The sequence below is a fragment of the Pyxicephalus adspersus genome, chromosome 11 (genome assembly GCF_032062135.1).
Source record: "Pyxicephalus adspersus chromosome 11, UCB_Pads_2.0, whole genome shotgun sequence".
NCBI classification, from domain to species: domain Eukaryota; kingdom Metazoa; phylum Chordata; class Amphibia; order Anura; family Pyxicephalidae; genus Pyxicephalus; species Pyxicephalus adspersus.
Window position 1 is genome coordinate 15,855,502 of NC_092868.1, and position 22,126 is coordinate 15,877,627.

The 22,126-nt window shown below is 36.5% G+C and overlaps 1 protein-coding gene across 1 annotated transcript in view; it reads right to left on the bottom strand.

The window, feature by feature from the left end:
* Positions 1-19,969, bottom strand: part of LOC140340682 (excitatory amino acid transporter 2-like) — a 65,966-nt gene extending 45,997 nt beyond the window's left edge. Inside the window, exon 1 of the mRNA XM_072426020.1 lies at positions 19,774-19,969. The gene's annotated coding sequence lies outside the window, so the exon portion shown is untranslated. The remainder of the gene's footprint in view (positions 1-19,773) is intronic.
* Positions 19,970-22,126: the final 2,157 nt, after the last annotated feature.

Below are 22,126 nucleotides of genomic sequence, written 5' to 3' on the forward strand. Positions count from 1 at the left end.
GTTGCGGGTAGGTGAGCAGTAAGGCAAGTTTTTTTTTTTTTTTACCTGTTTCCATTTTTCTTTGCTGTCCAAAACAGTCGCTCAGTGCCTTGCACAGGTGCAGCAAACTTCAACTCACATCCATCATTCAAATGGCAGTAGTAGAGATGAGTTTGAAGGAAAGAATATCTTTGATTTATGTTGTAACTGTGGGGCCACCTTCTGTATGGCTCCATGAAATTGCAGCCTGAGCCTCAAACAATAGGCATTGCATATAATTTGGTAGATTTGGTATTTGGTATTCTATAATTAGACATACCTGTTTATCATCCTGTGGTATTTTGTAGGAAAACCTTGGAGGTTTTTTTCTTGGTTACTTGTTCACTTAATAAATCATTAGATGTTAATTAATGCAATTTGCTATCATAATGCTGTTAATCTCCAGACTACTCCAGCAGGGTGTATTTTGCTCTAGTAGCAGCCTTTTCAGGCTACCATCACCATCCTGCTTACAGCAGGCACTATTTTGAAATACTTTTTCTGTTTTCTACTTCTTTGTAGTTGCTATGCTGACTGGCAGGTTGTTAGGAAATTTTATTTGTAGGTTTTGTTGTGTTTTGGTTCTTCATAGGTACATATATAAGAAAGATATATTACTTGTTTTTAGTTGCTGGCTCACCTAACCTCACCTCACAGGCATGAAAGCTGTGGCACATGTAGAGGATGGATTCAGAAGATGGATGCCACCTTTTAAAAAAGAGTGGTAATGTGGTTTCTTTCTGTTGTGGGATAAAAACCCTCCAAGAAAGCATACCAGGAAGTCAGGCCATGGCCCTGATTTATGAAAGCTCTCCAAGGCTGGAGAGAATACACTTTCAGAAGTGAACTGGGTGATCCAGAAAACATGGAATGGATTTTAAAAATCATTTTCTATTTGCTAGCAAATGTTTTGAATCCTGGACCAGATCCATTCAAGGTTTGCTGGATCACCCAGTTCACTTCTGAAAGTGTATTCTCTCCAGCCTTGGAGAGCTTTCATAAATCAGGGTCCATGCCTCTCTCCAGCTCCGTCTACTGTTCCTCTCAGGTCAGCTAATTCTGATTTGTAAAGGTCGTATTCTTCCTTTTGGCAGCAATGCAACCAGGCATTTATCCCACTGACCATCACACAAGCGTACAGCGATTTGTGGATTGTGGCAGAGGTTCCTTAAGACTCAAAAGTTATTTCAGGGGCTTTCCCCATTCTTAAAATTTTGGAAAGATGGATTTAGGCCATCAAGCAAACACAAATATTTCCCCACCTGCCTTTAAGTACTATCTGTTTGGCAAAGGGATAAAAGCCCTGGTAAAAAGCTTCTCAGAAAGGCAAGACACCTGTCCTCTCCCAGTCCTATTCATTGACCTTCTAGAAGAGGACGGGGGGCATGAGAAAGTTCACCCTGTAAAATTACTAATAGAAAGAGGTCACTTTCTCATTCCAGAAGCAAATCAGTGCAGCACCGGGAAAGTGAATAATGTTTGGGCATGTGGCGCAATAGCATTACCATTTAAGCGGGTGTGTGCTATTTGCTTTAAAGAAGCAGGCCGAGATAAAGAAAGTGAATCAAGGCTAGGAAGAATTGGCCGTTCTTCACCTAAAGGAGTTATCCCACATTTTAGAAGGAAAGTCCAATTATTTTCAGTTTAGGATCCTCTGGGTCAATGTCTAGATGGAGACTTGAAGCGAATCTACACCACAACAGGTCTGGTTGTTTCCCAGCAGTAATATTGGGATTGGTGTCACGTTGTTGAGGTGGGCAGATAAACAGGTCCTGTATACTGCTCAGATCTATTTGGAAGAAGGTATACAGAAGATCACAGGGGGCAAGTTGCCAGCGTGTGGCATAGGCATCAGTAGCTGTTTTACATAAATGTGCGGGAGGCAAGAGATTTCCTGTCAAGAAACTTATTACCCTCAGTAAATGGAACCTAAAAATCCTAGTTTCTGTGGTCAGATAGTCTGAAAAGAGCCCAATGAAAGCCTTTTGAGGGTGTATCCATCCAGACGTCAAAGAAAGAAACAAGATTGTTCAGTTTTCTGACATTTGGAAAAGCATGTGGAAACCCTGTGGGATTTCAGTCAGGTACAAGGTTACCAGATAGAGTTTATGTCAGGCTCTGAGAGATCCTGGTACATTCAGACAAAAGTTCCAAGTGATTCATAGAAGTGCAATGCGCTTCTATCTTATGTTCAAGGAATGGGGCGAGCAGTGGTGCTGCTTTCAATAGGAGAGCAAGAAAAAGGATTCTATTCCAAACTTTTCATAGTATGGAGATCTCTGATGGATTTAGGTCAATTCTTGACCTGAAGGATTTAAATCCCTTTCACACTAGAATGTTTTGTATGATAATTTTGCAGATGACCTTGTCAGTCATTTGTCTGGCTCATTGGATGATTTCAATAGATCTAGTAGAAGTCTACAGGTCTGTCTTAATTAATATGTTTCAAACACCTCCAGTTCACCTGTCACCTGTATGTCAACACTTTGAATGACGTTCTTTGCTGACAATATCCAAATCCAAGTTGTCACAATAAGACAATACTTCAAACTCTGACTCTGGTTAATTATCAGAGGAGTCAGTTAGGGCCTATGCAGGGAATAGAAATTTGAGGTTAATATTCATTATTGTGAAATATAGGACACTTTTGTGTTATGAAGGAATAATAATATTAATAATAATAATATTATTTTATTACATTTATGCAGGTCTGATCTTCTACATTACCAGAAAAAGTGGAACAAAGAGTGTCTTTTTCCATCAAGTCAGTTTTTCAAGTCGGTTGACCTGCTTGCATATCCAGTTATGTCCAAGTGCCAGCAAATACTGGCCGTGACGCTGGCACAAGGAAATTTATTATTTTTTCCCCTAAGTTTTAGAACCAATAGCACTGATCTTGACAGGTCTTCTGAAAATAAAGAAGGATTCAGAAAAAGCAATGGTAATGCTTTTCTACTGGCTGAAATTGGAAAGGTGTTAACTCTAATTATGATGGCTACGCCTTTTATTCTTTCTTGCCAGGACCTACTTTTCCATGGCTGTTGGCAGCATTGTATTCCTGACTGCCCAGGACTGAATGCCAACTTGCTGGAAGTTAGAGGCTCCCAGCATCTGGTTATTCTCTGTGGTGGCAGATATGCTCAAAGCTTATAAACATCTATAAATTGATGCCACAATATATGGAAAGTTTTTATTTGTATAGCAGAGATTAAGGTTTTTCTAGGTTAACCCATCACCAGCACAGGTTCCAGAATGTTCTGCATTCAGCTTCAGATGATGAACTGTGGGTCAACTTGTTTAGGTCCAAGTTTCAGCCCCCACAACCACCAAGTGAGTGGAACGTCTTTTGCGGTGACAGTTCTTCAAAGTAGTTGTGAAATTGAAGCTTTCATTAAAGTAATTTTTTGCAGTTTATGACTTGCTTCTGGTCCTATAAGTTCTCATGGAACCTCCCTTCCATCCAGTCTAGGTCTGCTCAATAAGAAAATGGACTTAGATGAAATTCTTGACTTACTGTGACCATGACAAGCAAGGTTTCGGGACTATGCACTCTTCTGGATCAGTGCCAGACTGCACCTATCTTCTTGAAATGCATTAAAATTATTTATTATTTTGTTTAAGGTGTAGCCTGTGTATCACTCCAACTGAGAAGTAATTCCTTAAGCATGAAGTCACTTATTTTCTGAAGGTTCTCATGAAAATGAAAAAGATTTTCTCCATCTACAGAGAAACAATGATTTTATAGTTGTGGATGTTCTAGTCAGCCTCTCTAGCAGACCTTTATGGAGCACAGCAGTATCTTTGACAGATTTAGCATCCTAGGGTTTTTAATACCATGTGGTATGCTGTGGTATTACATCCTGAGGGCTTGATTCTGTTGCAGGAAGTCAAGAGACATTTAACTAGGAAAGGGGAAACCTTATAGACTTCATTTACAGAAGTATCCACTGAAGTGATCTAGAATTAACCAGTTATAAGTCTCCAAACATGTGTTTAGCTTTAAAGGTTGGCGATTCAGCTAGCTTAGGGCTTCCATTTGGCAGGTAGCTCTTTCTAAAGAGTAACTTTGTTTCTGTGGCATTGTTTGTTAGTTTCTTCCCTCCCATTATATTTGTGCTTGCTACATCCTCTCTGCATGCTGTCAGGAGGAGTGCCAGGAAAATTGTTGTCATACTTACCTGTAATTTTCCTTCATCCTGACAGCATGTTTTCCTCCTCTATCCTGTCGTGAGCTTGTTACAGAACAGGAACGGAAAGGAAAATTACAGGTAAGTATGACAACAAATTTCCATTTTCCCGCTAGTTCTCTAGGCGTCATTGATTTCAGTCAATTCCCCACCCAGCATCACTATAAAAAATAATTGCTTGTGCCTATAGTTGCCCAGACTAGAGCAAGACAGACAGCTGGTAAGTAAAAGAGGGCACTGGGAGGGGTGAAGTTTGCAGATAACCTGGAGCTCTTCCAGGAATAATGTATGTACAAAAAAAAATCCCAGAGCATAGAAAACAGTCAGGTCTGTCTTTGATCCAGTAAGACTATTCAAGGGATTACAAATAAGTGATAATCTGTTCCTTTAAGTATGAATTTATGGTTTGGATTTGGCATCTGGCCTCAGCTGGCTAAACTTTAATCCATAAAAAATGGAGTTTTTCATTTGTTCTAGACATTAAATAATCTTTACAAGCAAAATAAATCCCCAGCATAACCCAAACTGCTTTACAAGGATACACAAAAACCTTGATTTTATAAGAGAAATAACAATATGCTAAGTTCAAGAACCAATGAGCATTCCATTGCCTGTATAGCTGTAAACTACTGATGTGCAATTGTTTACTGTGGCTTACCACATATCCATTTCCCATAATATTATCCAGATTCAGTATATAAAAAAGAAAAGCTAGTTGATTGTTAGGAGTAGATATAATAATACCTCATTTTAGCTGGTGATAACAGTGAATGGTAGGGAACCTACTCTAGCTTTATGCATAAAATAGTGTTGGTGCAGTGTATTTCACCAGTGACCTAGTAGAATGTATATAAATATAACCTGCTAGTCTAAATAATCAATAAATGGTCATTGGAAAAATTTTAGCTGGTTACTTTAGTGATATCACATCACAGATAATAAATAGACTGCAAGTATGCTACTAATTCAGCTCTGTTAATTATTAATCATGAAATAAACTTTTTAAATAAAAGTACCTGAATGAAATCTAGAATTAGCCCTCAGTAGTCTATTGTGCAGCAGAGCTCATGCTGAGAGAAGCAGTGCATTTGCTAACCAGCAGTATTTTTGCAGGACTAAAATCTTCCATTAAATTCAAAAGCTTCTGGAGTTGACTGGTTGTCCCAGGTAGCCTAGTTGGGCTACAGCTTCCTTGCAAATAATTATAAATAATATTTGCAAATAATTTTTCTGCATGGTATGAACAGAATCATAATACTGACTGGCAGCTGTGTGGACAGCACACACTGTGTGGAACATAGAAATTTATACCATTGCTGAAGAATCAATAGTGACAGGTAAGATGAGTTGTGCACTCTGCTAGGTGCATGCATTCTATAAAGGGCTGTCTAAATTTAGAATAGAAATGGGCATCATTGGGGAGATTGGTGAAAGCTGAGTAAGCAACGTCTCTCACCCATTGAACTCGGGCATCATGACATCAACACCATGGTGCCAAGAACTACAGGGTGTGCAGTAGAGGAAAAGGACATATGGAACCTGGAAGTGTCTGGCTAAAAATAGTAGAGAATACTGGTATGAGGAAAAGATTATGCTTTCAAGCGAAGTTGACATGAAATGGGAAACTGCATGCCCTACACTAATTAACACACCAATAAATAAATAGAGTTTTACTTAGCAGATTAAAATCAAGTCTCGGACCCTGCTGGACAGGGTTGTAGTCTGTGGCAGAACAGTACAAATCTCAGAAATACAAATCCTGTGCTTTTATTGTAAAAGGCTAGAGAATGGAAGTCTATACTTCAACAGTCATTAATCACTTTGCTTTGTGTGGGAAAAATCACTTAGATCATTAGCGCTTTGTTGAACCACAATGAAGAGGAAATTAAAATCTGGCAAGGCTAAAATGATAAACGACGCCCTCCCTTCATTTTCTTCATATGAAGGTAATTAATATCAAGAAGTTCACAATATATTTAATTATTATCAGATGAAAATTGAGTATCTAGCGTGTCATAAAAAGTCAGATCAGAGAAAATAACTGTTCCAAAGAAAACATAATAAGGCACACAACCAAGAACCTAAGGAAAAAATCCATACATAAAAGGACCTGATTTATTAAAGCTCTCCAAGGCTTAAGAGGGTACAATTTCAAAAGTGAAGTTGAGTGATCGAACAAACCTGGAATGGATTTCTACAAAGTAGTTTGCTATTTGCTAGCAAATGTTTGCAATTATGGTCCATTTCAGGTTTGCTGGATCACCCAGCTTCACTGATGAAAGGGTGTCCTCTCCAACCTAGGAGAGCTTTAATAAATCAGGCCCCAAGAGTGGTGGGGAAAAGGTCTATTGTGTTTGGCATTCTCCTGACTGGCATCATGCAATCTTCTTTCTAGAAATGTGCACTGTTCAGTAAAGGTTTGCCTTCTCTGTTTGATTTATATTGTAAATCTTTTCTTTTGTGATTTATGACCTGTGGTATGTCTCTGACCATGGAGGAAGGAGGGGTTAAGATATCAAGATGTTTTTTGTTTACCATAGGTTTCAGTGATGCATTTGTTTTGGGGAACATTTTATGTGTGTGTTGAAGTTAAAGGGGAAATATAATTTTATATAGAAAATAAATGTATACCAATATAGGTGTTGTGAAAGACAACATTGATGTACCCAGCCCTCAAACTATGTTGACACAAAAAATGTGACTCTTAATGAATTTTTATATTAATGGTCTAGAAGTTTCAACTTCTGTTAGCAGGATTATACTGATAAGATGGAAAAGGCAAAGCCAAATGCCTGTGCCAAGCAAAAATACCACAATTTCTGAAAGTTATTATGCAAGGCTAGATTCTTTCTATCATGACTGTATTGTGGAATATTTTTCTAATGTTTGGATGTGTCTCATCTGGTGGCAATCAGTAAGCGGTTGTGTTTGTGGAAGATGTGAGCGCTTACGCTTTCTGTTTGATTTTCAAAGTTAGAGCAATGTGATAATATATGTCAACCCTACCTATATGGTAACCTACCCAGTTCTTGTAGTGAGGATACCTTGAATTGTGCCCAATTTACCAATGCATAAATAAAAGTTATTGTATATTATAAAATGACATGTACCTTTCCTAAGCGAAATAAAAGAGAAATATGGGTACTAACATTGCCAACATACATTCTAGTTGCGCATCTTCCATTCTTCTTAATACTTTCAAACCAACTGACCCAAAATATGTTCTATTAGAAGTGATTTGTAGCGTCGGAGTAAACTCAGAAGATACTCTCGGTTAGCACATACCCATGGACACATGATTTATCACACTAATTTAGCTCCAAAATATTTCCAAAATAGCTGTAAATGTAAATGATAACTGAAGAATTACAAGATGAATCCCTGAATGAGAAGTAAGAGCACAAGTATACATTGAAATCAATAGCTTAAGGCATTGAAATGTATAATTAAATTATTTTCAAAGAAAGCTAACTCTAAGTAGTTCTAAGCTAATGGAAACCGATTTGATGTGTTTGTTGACAATTAATTTCTCCACAGTGTCTGCAGCTAAACAAACTGTTTGGATCTGATTTGATGTTTGATGTATGACTTCACTGTTACAATTAAATCTTCATTGTCATCTTGTTTAAGGTTTATATATTATATATTATTGATTAAACTATTAACATAATATTTTTAACTAACATTATTACTATTATTGTTATTAAAATGATTTTGTTTGAGGCAGTACATTTCTGTTCTGTCATTACTGTTCTAGGATTTTGACCTACATTTGTTTATTCTGTGTATATTAGTATAACTGTGAACTTTTTTACATTTCTAATAGTTGTAAAATGCTCTGCTGCATATACTTTTATATTACATCTGGGGAAGATATTCCATATGTTTTAAAATTATTTTTTAATAAAGATTTTACTTTATTGTAGCCCTGCAGAAGGGAGGAGTGTTGTTAGAAACCTTTATGCATTGGAAGTTTTATATTTCTTTATTATTTATTGAATAAAAGCTTGTGAATTCCTTCGTGTTTGGTCTGGTCCTCTTTTGGCCTCACTTGGTGTAGGTGTTTATTTCTGTGTCTATTTTTCCCTCACCATTCTTGTCACCAAAACAGAAAAAAAAAGGGTAAATAAATGTAACCGAGCCACAGACATTATTAAGCAAACTGTCAAGATTCAAATTCCTTCCCTACTTTATCCAAAACCAAACAGTTTTTGGCCTGCCATACACTCTAAACTGCCTACTTAAAAGCAATAAAGCTGACATTTACCCAACATTCCATCACATGGAATCAATCATGGCTATTGATAACACATAGGACTAGAAGATCTGCACCAGAGAGTATTTGGCGAATATCAGAAACATTGCTTAACCCTCCAAGCGGTAATCCTGAGTGTGACATAAAAAAAGCCCACATACCTTGTTCCGTTGGCATCCCCCGGGCATCCTGCAAGTCCTCGGGACATGTCTTCTTTCTTCGATCTTCAGCCAGCGAATGCAGAGACATTCTCCGGGGTTTCCCGAGGATGTCCGTGCAGGCGGAAGGAGCGGCGGGAAATTCAAATAATTTTGTATTGGATTCAATACAAAATAGCTATAGAGTCCAATACAAAGAAAACTTTATATAATAAATATGTTTATTATATATATATATATATATATATATATATATATATATTTACACATGCTACGGTACAGTTATTTTACAGGTTTCTGTATTTTTTGTTTTACAGATTTTTGTGGTTTTTTTTTTTTAATTTAAAGTTTATTAATAAATTTAATAAATATTGGACATATTTCAGTGAATTATGCCTAAGAATTATAGGTCTACAATGTAAAATAAATTTCTATGCATGAAAATACGAACAAAATTATTATTACACAGTATATATATATATCATATTGTGCAGCGCTGTACAATTTCGATAGTCATGTCACTAACTGTCCCTCAAAGGAGCTCACAATCTAATGTTAACCTAACTGCATGTTTTTTTTTGGGGGGATGTGAGAGGAAACCCATGCAGACACAGGGAGAACATGCAAACTCCATGCAGATAGTGTCCTGGCTAAGATTCAAACCTAGGACCTAGTGCTCCAGAGGCAAGAGTGCTACCTCTGAGCCACCATGCTGCCAATTAGAACTCTGGGGGCGGGGGGGAAGAGGTTAAAAAGGACCTTAGAGTATATACAGCGGCTTTCCCTTCAATTTATTCAATTTTGGTATGTTGCAGCCTGATTCTACAATCGTTTAAATTCTTTTTTCATATCGATCTACACTCAGTACCTCATAATGACAAAGTGGTAGCAATTACAGCTTCAAGTTTTTAAAGTGCAACTGGCTTTGCATACCTGGATTGGAGGATTTTCTGTCATTGTTCTCTGCAAAAGTTGGATGGGGACTTTCAGTGAACAGACATTTTCAGGTCTCTTAAGGGATGTTCAATAGTGTTCAAGTCAGAACTAGAAGGCTAGAAGACAAAACCTTCTGTCCAGTCCGAGGTCCTGCTTACTGGGGAACAGATTTTCATTTGGAAAAAAACTATGCCAAACTTCTGAACTTTCCTTTGAGCTGTTCCTTTGACCTCATGGCTTGGTTTCTGATCTGATATGCATTGTCATCTATGAGGCCTTCTATACAGAGGTGTGTGCCTTTCCAACCCATGTCCATTCAATTTATTTTACCACAGGTGGGCTCCACTCAACGTGCAGAAACATCTCAGCAGCAATCAAGAGAAATGTAAAGCACCTGGGCTAAATTTTAAGTGTTGTTGTAAAAGGACTGAATATTTATGTAAATGTGATATTTCTGTTTTTTTTTTCTTTTTAATACATGTAAAATTGTCTGAAAATCTGTCCTCTGAAAAAAAAACAAATTTAAACAATTGTAACATCAGGCTAAATCATAACAAAACTATTTTTTGCAAAAGTAGTAGTATTTTAACATCATGTATAAAGGAATTAGATGTCCTCTTCACAAAAATAGTTCATTCAAAGTAATCATGTATATAGTCCATATGGCATTAACAGGAGGGAAGTAAAACTTTTATTTTCTGTATTTTAGTAATTTGCTCTGGGAGGCCTGTACTAACTATGTTGGTATGTGGGATACTCTCTGTTTTCAGTGGGGCCCAAAGGGCCACTTCTATGCTTCCTGATGGATGTGGTGGTGGGGTTAAGTATACCTGGTGGATGTTCCAGTCAGTAGCAGAGCCTCCACATGGCTCTATTGATAGGACATGTCACATAGGTAGGTGTACAATTTTTATATAGTAGGTTTCATGTTTTGGATAATGTCTTGGTTTATGAATTTATAATATTGAAAGGTAATCACAGATGTTCAACATGTTTAAGTATGCATAGATGTATTTTTGGGTAACTAATTGGAGCAATTCACTATTGAATTTATGTAATACACACATAAGCATATCCTCCTTTACTTTCTAGTTAATCAATATTGGGTTACGTTTTTTGGAACATAAGTAGATAATTGTATGTTTTAAAACAGTCTAAAGCAATTGATCTTTTAAAAGGAGTTTTTTCAATTCGGTTAATAGAATAATTAGATTTGAAGATCAACTCTGCTGCCATGTAGTATGCCTAACACCACATAGGGACTGTGCTTGGGTAATTGTAAGTGCAATTTACGATATGTGATAATATGTTTATCTGAAAACAGTTGTATTTGAACTTTTTTGCACATAGTTGTAGATCTTAATGAATTCCTGAGGAAGTGAAACGTGTCAAGTAATAATTTAGAATAATTGAAACTCATTGCATGACTTTAACCATTTTTATTTTCATGTATATAAGCCAATAAATTGTTATTTTAAAAAAGTTTTTTTTATTTATTAATTAGGATATGTCCTAAAATTTTTCTCCCTGGGGAAATGGGAAGGGGCTTTCACTGCATAACCATTAGGAGTCTGTGGTTTGGCAGGAGTAAAACTTTTGCAGGACAACAATCCAATCTAAAAGTTCATACCTCTGATGAAATTCACTATCACCGGAATATTATTAGGCTCTGTGGCATCCCTGATTTATGGGGGAACCCTTTCTGCTATTCTAAACTCTATCCTTGGGCAATCTCCTAATACTGCATTAGAAAGAATCCTGATTCTGTAAAACAAGATACATCACAAGATGTCTTATGCAGAGTCCATTTTACGATCAAAGGAGGAAATATTGCACAGAGCTAAGCGTTCAAGACCAGTTGATTTTGATTTATCCCACCTCACCCTATCACAGCCTATCACCTGGTTCCAAATCTAGGGGGGGGGGGGTATGTGTGTTAATCTCACAATTTTTTTCCTGGCAATGTTTGGCAGATGTGTTCGTGAAGGGCAAGGTTCATGGTCATGTTTTTCCCTATGCTTGTTTATACGTAATGTTAATCGGCTTACTTTTTTAGAGAAAGCCCTCAACCAATGAAAACAATTCTCTTCAGGCACAATAGTGATTGAAGGAGATTTGAATGTGGTGATCGATCCCCTCTTGGATGTGTCTAGAGAGGCATCACACCTGTCCTGTTCTGCCCTGAAGAGAATTAACTGAAATTCAAACAGAAGTTTTTTAACAGATGTTTGGCATCTTCAGCACCCTAAAACTAGGGACTACACATATTCTTCTGTACATAAAAGTTACTCCCGCAAAGATTATATTTTGGTACTGCTCTGTTCTGTGGACGTGGTTATAGCTTCATACATAGGTTCTCACACCTTCGCTTATCATTGCCTGCTATATTTAGAGTTTAAGCTCCAATCCGTTTTACAATAGGCGTGGAGCTAGACTGAATGAACAATTTGCTATGCCCTGGAGATAGCCCAAACGGTCACTTGCAAAAATGTTGCTGCATCTTTGGTGATAAACCCACAAAAAACAGACCCAATCTTAAACTTACAATCCAAGATAGCTCAGGCCTTTCATCACTATTATCAGGATCTATATAATATATACCTCCAGGTATGAGTAATTCTTAATATTATTATTTTCCGCCTCTATAGCCTTTAGATACCAAGAGATGAACTATAAGTTTCTTTGCAAATGGTATAGAACCCTGATGGCATTATATAGGTATTTTGCTTTGGTAGCAAGCAGGTGCTGGAGATGCCAAACTGTGGAAGGTACCATGATGCATATCATTTGGTACTGTTCCAAATTGATTGTTTATTTGGAGTCAGATATGCAAATATATTCATCAGTTCTTAAGGTTCCAGTTTTTTTGGCCCAGGGACTCTTTTCCACTCTTTTTTTACCTCCATGCTCTATCATATAGCAGTGAGGTGTCAGTTACTGTGTAAAATCCTCACAAAATAATCACAAACAAAGCAAGGCTTTATGGAGCCAAGATATTCATTCACTCCTGGAGAAAGCTGTGCTTTGATATGCAAAAAGAACTGCAAAGTTTGTCTTGGTCATTAAAGAGTTACAAGAGCTTGCAGAAGAACTCAGTCTCAGCTGTGTTTAGCAAAAGATTTCTTCTGCAAGGCATGCAAACTGCTTCTTCCCTCCATCAAGCCTTCATCCTGCACAAACAAAAACACGAACGAAACACGAATGAGCAGGGAAGCCCTTTTTGTATCTAGGAGTCGTCCATAAGCTGGATGTCCTTAACTTGGGGACTACCTGTATATTGTAATTATTGAGTTGAATTTCATGTGACTATGCCTATGTTGATACCTACATTTTATTTATTTCCTTTTTTTATTTCTTATTCTGTATTCGCTGCATGTTTTCTTGCTGGATGTTGTTACAGAGGAGAGAAAGTTTACTTCTTAATTTTCCCCCTTGAAATGGCCCCTACTTCTGTGTAGGACTGGTTATGTGTCTGGGGGGTACTTTTTTACATTTTAAATTACTTACATTATGCTATATGTTTATTCTGGTTAAATTTTTTTACACAAATTTTGTTTGTGTGTTTTAAGTGCATTTACACCATAGGTATTCTTATTATGAAGGGGCTGATGTATTTAAATATCTTCTTAAAAGCCCCTTTAAGCCTGTTGGCCATGGTTGGTTCAAAAGGTATGCAGTACGTTATGATTTGTCGAAAATGTGCACATCAAATTCATAATTAAATTTTAGAGGACTGCAAATTTTGAAGCCCACAGGGTTCAGTGAACACCCTAGGCAGGAGTGAATTTGAACCTTATCTCTACTAGGACTATGATTGAAATTACCAGGCGATGCCCCTTCTGCAGAAATTAGACTTACCTGCCTGATTGCACCAGGTTTCTGAAAAAAAAGCTGAGCTGCACATGCACAACATCAGCTTTAGTTGCAAGGGAAACCTGGCATTCATGGCTTCCCTTGTGTGTGTCGGCATGGTGTATGATTATGTCATCCTGGGAAGGCCAATTACGATCGATCATCCAGAAGGGAAAGAAAGATGTTGGTGCCCGGTGCTGGAACAGGTGAGTTTGCCAGGTTAATTTTGGCTTGAATTTGTGACAGATTGTGCAAAATTTATTACAACACATTACGGGAGGTCTGTGTGTATGTGCTGTTATAAAGCAGTTCTGTATTTCATGTGGAACTAAGACAGAGCATAATAGCAGCCAAGCGGACAAGCTGTAAATTTACTGTAATACCTGAGCAACAAACATGCCACGCAAAATAATCTACTCAACATTAAGTGAACCTGTCATTAAGTTTTACATAAATCAGTAGAGGACATGTCGTCATTATTTGAACACTACTGCTCTTCCAACCACATATACTGAATTCCAAACTGTACACTGATTTAAATACAGGAATAGGTATATTTAGAAAAACATGAGAAAGTGTACAGCCAGCTGTAGGTCATATGTAGGTCTCTTGTATGGTAATTCTATTACACATTGCATCACAGAGTCAGTGACTGACTATGTGTTTGTAATTATTTGCCCCCTTGATGGTTTTGGGCAATAAACACTGTGCATTTCTTAACAAATAATTAAATGTACTGTAGATACATAATTCTAAAAAGCCTCATTGTATACAGAACATACTGATCAATAATAAGAACAACCTGTCCAGTGTAGAAGTGGAAATCACTATGAATGTAATTGTTTTCTAAAATCTGAGCAGTTCCTGTTCTAATTTCCTTAAAAGCATGCTATTTCTTGTAAATCAAAGGGGATATTAGGGTTATAAATATAGCTAAACACAACACTTTTTTTTTAGATTTAGATCACGTAGTGAGAGATTAGAATTACTCTCAGGCCAATTAGGAGAATTTCACTTGGATAAATATCATCTCACTTCCTGTTGAGTATACAGGAAAGACTGAGAATTTTAACCCTTCCATACTATCTACACAATAAAAAAAAATGCTTTAGATATTCTTTTACAGATAACAGTATGATGTTTACAGCAATCCCTGACCAAAGCTAATCCACTCTTTTCCCACAGATGTATACTTACCAAGCTCTGATGGCCTGCAGGGCCCAGTTTGTTTTCATGCTGTGCCAGGTAGAGTATTACAGATTTCTATTTGAAAGTTGCAGTTCTCATTTAGGCTAAATTAAGGCTACAGTTAAAGGCCACAGCATTATCAGCTACATTCAGAGTGGCAACATGTGGTAACCACCAAGCTTTTTCCCCATGGAATGCCTAAAACTACTTTAACAAACCACTTGCAAACTGCCCTTAAACACTGCATGTAACATTTGAGAAAATGTTTGGAAATGCTACTTAAAGTAACTGTCTGTAAGAAAGAGGTGAAAAAACTAGCCCATGAACAGGAATTAACAGTATATCTGTTGGGTTCTTTGCTCCCTGATTGGTAATGCGGGATTACATGGGGTGTAGATTGAATGTGATTCTTGGTCTTCACCAGAGCATCCTGCAAGAGATGATATGCTAGTAATCCTACTAGGGGCATCCACCAGGAACAAGCGGGAATAGATGACTGTTGTATGGTCAGCCGGTTAGCAGGTATCAGGCAAGTTTGGTAACAGCAGGAGGTATACAAGCCACATGGCTAAAATCTAGATAAGCAGTAAAATTTACTGAGAGCCAAGGACCAGGTGGGCAAAAGGCAAAAATAAAGGCTGAGATAGTCCAGGGTCAGGCCTAGTGGCAACAACATAGAACAGTAGGCAAGGTCATGGTTAAGCCAAGGTCAGTGTCCAAGAAGACTAACAGGCAGAATATTGCTAGACAGAATAGCAAATAACATGCTGAGGATCCAGCAACCTGCGCCTAGAACTCGAAAGACTGCAGGAATTTACAGATCGTCATTTTCAGTCTTCCCATTCTACAAAGGCTGTAGTGGGAAGGAAAATTATCAGTTGCACCACCAAAAAACTAGTCTAAAAGGTATTTACAAGCAATTTTAACTGATTATTTTAACAATTAATCATTTCTACTAAAATCCTGTACTGAAAGATCAATGACCTTCATTGCTGACCTACTTACTGGTGCAACAAAATTGCATAACAAATCATGACAATATGCAGACTACACACAGGTAACAATGACCACAAATAATGTCAATAAGTGGACTACAAATATTACACTGATGGCCTGCTCCCAGCCTCCATACTCTTCATATTACCTCTGTAATCAAAGTGCCAGCGTGTTCAGTATTCCTACCAACATCTTAAGGGTTAGTGATGGGTGAACTCAATTAGGTCCCATTTGTAAGAAAATCTTGTGGGGAAGACAAACATCTTTAAAAACTCACAGGCTGTGAACCCAACTTAGTGAACCTGCTCTAATTGGATACATATGCTAAGGTATATAGTGGGGATTGTGTACTGTGTTCATACTACCTGGTGTGATATAAATGGCAATTTTATATGTACATGTCACTTTTTATGTTCCTTTGTGATACCAAGGTACAAGGTGTCACACTAATATGTTAAGTAGGTCACTGTTTTCTTTTGCTGACTATTTGCTATTTTTTGAAAAATAAATATTAATTGAATTTAAAGTATTTTCTAAAATCCCCTATGTATTGTTATGTCAGCTCGATTCTACAAAATTCAAGTGAATTTGCTTTATTGTTGCTTATGCATACTGGCCCTATACATTCCTCTAGATCAGGGGTACCCAAAACGTTGATCACCATCCACCAGTCTATCTCAATAGCAACCTGGGTCTTAAGCAGAGCCCTGCCTGGCTGCTATGTCTATAGGGATGCTGGGGATGTCTTTCTGTGTGTGAAGGCTTCGTGTAACAGTGGGGAGTGAGGCAGAGAGGGCAGGAGGGCAGTCTGAGGTGAGCAGTGCTGGGCAGCAAAGATACCTTTGTAAAGATTAGCAGTCCTTTTTCTTGTGCAGCATGTCATTCTCCTATGACAGGTGAACTGTAGCTTTCCTGTCGCTATAGTCTTGTAGTGCAATGTCTGTGCAATGTTCTGCCATTCAATGTCTCATTAGCTTCAGTCACTTCTGTGTCATACTCGGTATATATATATAAATATATGTTTAGCATTTTTATTGTTGGTAGGTCATTTTTAAAGCAGCTTGCAAGCCAAAAAGTGTGGGTACCCCTGTTCTAGAAGTAATGACCAGGAAAATTCTTCATCAACTTAGAAGGACATTTTCCTGTGAATGGAAAACATAGCATTGCTTCTCAAGTGCCACCTGCTGCCCACTACTTGATGGGGTAATTTGCAAGCCGTTGACGGGTGCAGGACAATTTACATTGCTTTAGTAAATGAGACATTTGACAACTACGTAAAAGTAGTGGACACAGCTGCTGCCATTTGCTAAAAAACATTTGTCTATAAATGGGAAGATCAGAAAGAAAAATAAATGAACTCCTGTGTGGGGGGACAAATCTGAGAAATACACAATGTGCTGTATTGAGAGCCTAATAGTCTTGGTCCGATGTATTGGTATAGTATGTGCGAGAAACTAAAGCGATTACATTTTAAAAATATTTTAAGCAAGGTTGTCTAAAGTTTTATCCTAAACTTAGAACATAAACATTTCCACTGAGGAAAACACAGAAGACAAATATCAAGAGAAGTCCTTACAGCGGTGTAGATTGGTATTTCTTGCTCCTAATGTAAAATATCAGAATATGTAGGTATATTTGTTTAACTACCTCAGCTAAAGAAAGAAGGATAACCTATATTCTGATAATATACATTTAATTTATTTATACTTTATGGGCAGACAAATGTCCTAGCAAGCATGAACAATTGAATGATTTTGTTTTCACAAAAACAAAAATCAATGTTTTGGAGACAGAAAAAAATTATTATTTATATTTAAATGGCATGAAGTTAAATCCTAGGATTTGTTCAACTCAAAGTTCAGCTATTTTCAAAAAATTTTTTTTAAAAAAGGGCAAGCTTTAAAGAGTTTAAAGGTAACGTCCATTTGAAGTTACCCTTGCCAGCGGGCACCATTCCCATTTTTGATAAATGTCAGTAGTGGTCATGAACAACAGTGGCAACAGGGGCTAATGGATAAATGGGCATCCTGACAATGAGATCCCATTCAATGTTAACCTTTTCAAACCAAGTGATTGGCAAGGTAAACATTGGTTCGACTTTAGACTCAAAAGGGCTCGGTGTGCATTAAAGAACTTTCAGCAGAGCCCACATGAATGCAATCTGGACAAGTTCACTTCAAATTTTAGAGCTGTCAGCCTTGGAAACTTAAAAAAAAAAAGAATGCATTTACAACAGTCTACGATGTGATGGAAAACCCCAAGCTGTAACAGTGATGTCAGGAACAGCATTGGAACCACTTACTCTTTTCCCAACAGCCGAGTAGTGAAATCAAAAATTTGCACTACCCCAGCTAATCATCATGGCTTTATTAATGGGTATTTTCATGGATGTAACCTGCAAAGTCAATTAACACCAATGTGCCATCTGTAAAATGTTTTTTGGGGGTAAATTATAAACATTGCAAGGATTAGTTTTTTGGGATTTAGCCATACCTTTGGTAACAGCTCTTTGTTTAACTTTACCATTTCTCAAATGACTTCCGGGTGTGTTTCTTAGTTTAGTATGACATAGAACACCCCTAGGTTGCCATATATTGCAAATTACCTTGCATAGCAAAATATAATTGTTTTGCATATTGGGGGTTTCTAGTAACTTAAGAAGATATTGCTGTAGAGGGGGGAGGTAGCCTAGAAATTGTTTATTTTTCTCCCTGAGTAAAAAGCAAAAAAAATAGTTGCTATAGTTGTTATTAAGCTTGCTAATAGCTGTGCAGGAGATCAATAATGCCTAAAGCTATTGACAGTGCTCTGTGGTTGGAAACCACAAATTATATATTATTAATACACATATATATTATTAGGACACATCCAGACAAAAATTGATGTAATACTATAATATTAAGTGCCAATTGAACTGTTCATGTACAAGCAATTTTATATAGTGATCCTATAAAATAAAAATGAACTTGATAAATACATTTTATTAATTTTAATGTTAAAAATACTAGTTTTAAATACAAATTGCATGCACAAAACCTGATAATTCAGAACATCTTGTTCCGTTCAATGAAACCTGTTATAAGTTATGCTAGACATATAGCATATGATTTTATATTTGTTTAATATTGCAATTTGATTTAAATTTATTCACAATTGTTCAATATTTGATTGGTATTAAAATTGTTTTCACCAATACATCTAATTAAAAAATCACTTGTGATACAAAAAGTGGTTTCAATATCAATGCAACCAGGGAAAAAAAATGCCTTACTTGATTAATTTTCAATTGATCAGTTGACATTGTGCCCAAATAGATTTTTAAACAATTAAACATTTTCATCTAAATAGATAATTTATTCAATCAAAAATATTGTGTAACATTTAAATGTTAACATTTTGCCTGTTTAAACACATTTATTACAAATAGTATATGTGCATAGAGTAAATTTCTGCCATTGCAAGCATTTTTGTAATTTTGCCATTCTGACAAAATTACCTCTACCTAATGGGGAAGGTGAAATATGGTTTATTTATTTATAAATAATATATATATATTTATATTTAGTGTGCAAAGGGCTTTTAATGATTTCTGGGAATTAAAGATTTGTATTATTTATCCTGGCCCTTTTCAGTATTTTCCCTCCTTTTTATTTTCCTACATATAAAGTATATTTGCATGTATATCTATCTGATCTGTGAAAAACTATACAATTTAGGAATGAACAGAACTGTGGTTTGGTTCAAAGCATGATTCTCAGCATACAGGAAAAATACAACATTCTGAAGGATCATACCATGTGCGAGTTACTTACCACTTTCAAAAACAATTCATTGGCATTTATTGCAATGACTGCAAATACATTTTTGGTATTATTGTTACTCTTCATTTTTGTTACTATTTTCACATTGAACCCTATATAGTTTTCTTGTGCAAGTTGGTAGAAATAAATACATAAGCTTTAATAAATCTCAAGCTCAGGGATATACAGTAACAAAATTACATATTTAGCTATTAGAAATATGATTTTTGTTCAAAACTGAAACCTAAAGCTGCCAATACCAACTCTCTTACAGCAGTAAATAGCTGTTAGATTATAAAAATACTAATTTCTCTTTGCTGACTGTATTCTATGTTGCCTCTGTTTAAAATAAAGTTGCAATAACAATATTTTTTGTACATTACCTTGCGCAGACGGTTCGGTCTTCCTGACAATGACTATTGGCAAGTGAAAAATGTAATGCCCAAAAACAATAAGAAAAAAGAAAAACAACAGAGGCCGGATAGTAGTAAAACCTAGAGAATAATTAAGACAAGAAAAGTCACATCTGGATGTGAATTGGATTCTCCACTGTCCTCGTCATCAGTGGTTTGAAGGGCAGCAGCATAGGAAGATAACTGGTAGCTAAATCTTTCTGAAAGGAATCTTGTTAGGGGATTAAACTGCTTCAAGTAGTAATATTGTACTGTATGACAGAAAGCCATTCCCTGACCCAATTTTTTTCATTTTCCAACATATATAGAGAATACAATATACTGTCACAACCATGATACATGCCCCCTTTCCACAAATAAGTGCTTCATTTTTTCACCTGCCCTTTAACTTTCTTTAAAAAACTCACATGTAGGCATTGATTAAAACTTGTTTAACTCTTTTACCTAATATGATGATTGAAAGATACCTGGACTGACAAAAAATTGAAATATTTCATTATTGACTACTTAAGCATAGATCATATGACCTGTTATCTTTGATCTTGAACTTTGACCTTCATTGCCAGTTTTGACCCAACTTCTGAGTGATTTACCTCTGCAGACTGAACTATGTCTGCTAGAGGTAGGGAATTACCTTCAGATTATCCTAAACTTTGCTGGCCTCTGCTATGTTGTTGACTGTGATTTTGCTTGCAGTTTGGTAGTTTGCTATTTATCCATTATTGACCCCAGCCAGAGCGCTAACTCTGCATGTCTGAACCTAGTGCAGGCTTGGTGCATTGCAAGCTTTCCTGCTGAACATCTGATACCAGCATTTCTGAAATCCAGTCAACAGTTTCAGCATTTCTGCTCCTCTGTTACCCTTGAAGGTCCTGTCTTAGCTTCCAAGAGTGCTCGGACAGGAATTGTACAAGATGCCACTTTGCTGTAATCCTCTAGGTTCCTCATACAGTTATATATATATATATATATATATATATATATATATATATATATATATATAACTAGCCAAAACCCTGACCCAATATAAGCAAAAAAATTAGAAAAGTGATGTCAAAGCTGACTCAGGAACTGACTCAGAAAATATTGTTGTTGGATTACTGTGACAGACAGGGAACTAGTAATTTAGGACTCAGGGTCAGCATAAGCCACCTACAAATTTAGTGTCCAAATTAACATGTACTTTGGCTCCGGGATTGACCTATTAGTCTTTATTTTACTTATTTAGATTAGTAACACTAGTTACTGTGGCTGTTTATTATTCTACTGTCACTTGTACAAAACCACATCTTTAATTCTAATAAGCCGTTTTGCTTTGCTTATGTGTTTGTTGCTCCCAGTATCTGCTATTCTTGTTGATAACTAGTTTCCTCTGCCTGGCCCTCACCTGTGATCAAGTGGTTGGCTGGAATGTCAAGCAATTATTTTTTGTCATGTGTGGTTGTTAGGAAGTGTCAGTCCAGGAATGTCTACTCCTCCTCCATGAAAGATGATGCAAATTGAAATCATGACTGATTTGTACAAACAGAAGAACTCATTTTAAAATTCATGGAGTTCAGCCTTAAAGTGAATCTCAAATCCAAAACCAAAACCAAAAATATATTGTATTGCAGGTTACAAGTCCTTAGATGTGGTGGCTGATTAGTTTTTACGTTTTATAGGTAAAGGTTTTAAAGATACGCCTTTCCCTTTTTAACAAACATTAGAACTACATTCCCTTTTTAACAAACATTAGAACTACACACACCCCTAGTCTCTAATACTTTATACTGTTATCTACAAATGGTCATTATATTCCCTGATTCTTTTGTTAACCACTCCATTATTTATATATTTTTTTATTCCATAAAAACAAATTATTAATATTTATTTTTTTAAATTCATTTAGTGTTTCATCAGCAAAACTATGTTTGTTGCTGATCCCACACTATTCATACCCTTGTTCAAATCTGTGCAAACTGTACATTAATTTCCCACTTTATTAGAAACACGTGGCCATGAATAAAAATAGCCATAAAATTAGGCTGCACCTAATACATGTCCAAACCATGCAAACCTAAATAAATATAGAGTAGGCATTGATATATAGTCAAAAACTCAAAAAGGAAGATTGAGATTTCAAAAAAGTTACATAAAGAATTGGAATCTGGAAGATATTTCTAGCAGTTTTGCCATAGGCCACTTTTGCAGTTGAGTTTATATGCACTCGACAATGGCTTCAATGTGCAGACTTGCACAAGGTGGATTAAATTCAACGAATGGTATTCTTATGAGTCTATTTATAAAGCATTCACTTCACTGAAACAATCCATGTGGAGATTCT